Here is a 3,682-nt window from a genome sequence, read left to right on the forward strand (position 1 = left end):
AGAAAAAAGAAATAACAGAGACAAAAGAATAGGGATGGCACCTGCACCAGTGGGAGGGAGCTGTGAAGGAGGAAAGATTTCCAGGCACTAGGAGCCCCTTCGCGGGCAGAGACTGCGGGTGGCAGAGGGGGGAAGCTTCGGAGCCACGGAGGAGAGCGCAGCCACAGGGGTGCGGAGGGCAAAGCGGAGAGATTCCCGCACTTCCCGCACGGAGGCTCGGCGCTGACCAGCACTCACCAGCCCGAGAGGCTTGTCTGCTCAGCCGCCGGGGCGGGCGGGGCTGGGAGCGGAGGCTCGGGCTTCGGTTGGATCGCAGGGAGAGGACTGGGGTTGGCGGCGTGAACACAGCCTGAAGGGGTTAGCGCACCACAGCTGGCTGGGAGGGAGACCGGGAAAAAGTCTGCAGCTGCCGAAGAGGCAAGAGACTTTTTCTTGCCTCTTTGTTTCGCGGCGGGCAGGGAGAGGGGATTCAGAGCGCCGCCGAAACGAACTCCAGAGACTGGTGCGAGCCGCGGCGGTCAGCGCGGACCCCAGAGACGGGCGTGAGACGCTGGGGCTGCTGCTGCCGCCTCCAGAAAGCCTGTGTGCGAGCGCAGGTCACTCTCCGCGCCGCCCCTCCCGGGAGCCTGTGCAGCCCGCCACTGCCAGGCTCCCGTGATCCCGGGACAACATCCCCGGGAGAACGCACTGCGCGCCTCAGGCTGCTGCAACGTCACGCCGGCCTCTGACGCCGCAGGCTCGCCCCGCCTCCTCTGTACCCCTCCCTCCCCGCGGCCTGGGTGAGCCAGAGTCCCCGAAGCAGCTGCTCCTTTAACCCCGTCCTGTCTGGGCGGGGAACAGACGCCCTCAGGCGACCTACACGCAGAGGCGGGTCCAAATCCAAAGCTGATCCCCAGGAGCTGTGCGAACAGAGAAGAGGAGGGGAAATCTCTCCCAGCAGCTTCAGAAGAAGCGGATTAAAACTCCACAAACAACTTGATGTGCCTGCATCTGTTGAATACCTGAATAGACAACGAATCATCCCAAATTCAGGAGGTGGACTTTGGGAGCAGGATATATTAATTTTTCCCCTTTTCCTTTTTTTTTTTGTGAGTGTATATGCATATGCTTCTGGGGGAGATTTTGTCTGTATAGCTTTGCTTTATAATGGCTTTATTTTACTTCACTATATTATAGCTTCTTTCTTTCTTTCCTTTCTTTCTTTCTTTCTTTCTTCCTTCCTTCCTTCCTTCCTTCCTTCCTCCCTCCCTCCCTCCCCTTCCTCCCTTCCTTCCCTCCCTCCTTCCTCCCTTCCTTTTTTTCTTTCTTTTTTTTTCTCCCTTTTACTCTGAGCCGTGTGGACGAAAGGCTCTTGGTGCTTCAGCCAGGCATCAGGGCCGTACCTCGGAGGTGGGAGAGCCAACTTCAGGACACTGGTCCACAAGAGACCTCCCAGCTCCACGTAATACCAAACGGCAAAAATCTCTCAGAGATCTCCATCTCAACATCAAGACCCAGCATCACTCAATGACCAGCAAGCTACAGTGCTGAACACCCTATGCCAAACAACTAGCAAGACAGGAACACAGCCCCATCCATTAGCAGAGAGGCTGCCTAAAATCATAATAAGGCCACAGACACCCCAAAATACACCACCAGACGTGGATGTGCCCACCAGAAAGACAAGATCCAGCCTCATCCACCAGAGCTCAGGCACTAGTTCCCTCCACCAGGAAGCCTACACAACCCACTGAACCAACCTTAGCCACTGGGGACAGATACCAAAAACAACGGGAACGACAAACCTGCAACCTGTGATAAGGAGACCCCAAACACAGTAAGATAGGCAAAATGAGACGACAGAAAAACACACAGCAGATGAAGGAGCAGGGTCAAAACACACTAGACTTAACAAATGAAGAGGAAATAGGTAGTCTACCTGAAAAAGAATTCAGAATAATGATAGTAAGGATGATCCAAAATCTTGGAAATAGAATAGACAAAATGCAAGAAACATTTAACAAGGACGTAGAAGAACTAAAGAGGAATCAAGCAATGATGAAAAACACAATAAATGAAATTAAAAATACTCTAGATGGGATCAATAGCAGAATAACTGAGGCAGAAGAAAGGATAAGTGACCTGGAAGATAAAATGGTGGAAATAACTACTGCAGAGCAGGATAAAGAAAAAAGAATGAAAAGAACTGAGGACAGTCTCAGAGACCTCTGGGACAACATTAAATGCACCAACATTCGAATTATAGGGGTCCCAGAAGAAGAGAAAAAGAAAGGGACTGAGAAAATATTTGAAGAGATTATAGTTGAAAACTTCCCTAATATGGGAAAGGAAATAGTTAAGTCCTGGAAGCACAGAGAGTCCCATACAGGATAAACCCAAGGAGAAACACGCCAAGACACATATTAATCAAACTGTCAAAAATTAAATATAAGGAAAACATATTAAAGGCAGCAAGGCAAAAAAAACAAATAACACACAAGGGAATCCCCATAAGGTTAACATCTGATCTTTCAGCAGAAACTCTGCAAGCCAGAAGGGAGTGGCAGGATATACTTAAAGTGATGAAGGAGAAGAACCTACAACCAAGATTACTCTACCCAGCAAGGATCTCATTCAAATGTGATGGAGAAATTAAAACCTTTACAGACAAGCAAAAGCTGAGAGAGTTCAGCACTACCAAACCAGCTTTACAACAAATGCTAAAGGAACTTCTCTAGGCAAGAAACACAAGAGAAGGAAAACACCTACAATAACAAACCCAAAACATTTAAGAAAATGGGAATAGGAACATACATATCGATAATTACCTTGAATGTAAATGGATTAAATGCTCCCACCAAAAGACACAGGCTGGCTGAATGGATACAAAAACAAGACCCATATATATGCTGTCTACAAGAGACCCACTTCAGACCTAGAGACACATACAGACTGAAAGTGAGGGGATGGAAAAAGATATTCCATGCAAATGGAAATCAAAAGAAAGCTGGAGTAGCAATTCTCATATCAGACAAAATAGACTTTAAAATAAAGACTATTACAAGAGACAAAGAAGGACACTATATAATGATCAAGGGATCGATCCAAGAGGAAGGTATAACAATTGTAAATATTTATGCACCCAACATAGGAGCACCTCAATACATAAGGCAAGTACTAACAGCCATAAAAGGGGAAATCGACAGCAACACAATCATAGTAGGGGACTTTAACACCCCACTTTCACCAATGGACAGATCATCCAAAATGAAAATAAATAAGGAAACACAAGCTTTAAATGATATATTAAACAAGATGGACTTAATTGATATTTATAGGACATTCCACCCAAAAACAACAGAATACACATTTTTCTCAAGTGCTCATGGAACATTCTCCAAGATAGATCATATCTTGGGTCACAAATCAAGCCTTGGTAAATTTAAGAAAATTGAAATCGTATCAAGTATCTTTTCCGACCACAACGCTATGAGACTAGATATCAATTACAGGAAAAGATCTGTAAAAAATACAAACACATGGAGGCTACACAATACATTACTTAATAATGAAGTGATTACTGAAGAAATCAAAGGGGAAATCAAAAAATACCTAGAAATAAATGACAATGGAGATACGACGACCCAAAACCTATGGGACGCAGCAAAAGCAGTGCTAAGAGGGAAGTTTATAGCAATACAAG

Source organism: Balaenoptera musculus, chromosome 14 (genome assembly GCF_009873245.2).
Source record: "Balaenoptera musculus isolate JJ_BM4_2016_0621 chromosome 14, mBalMus1.pri.v3, whole genome shotgun sequence".
Taxonomy (NCBI): domain Eukaryota; kingdom Metazoa; phylum Chordata; class Mammalia; order Artiodactyla; family Balaenopteridae; genus Balaenoptera; species Balaenoptera musculus.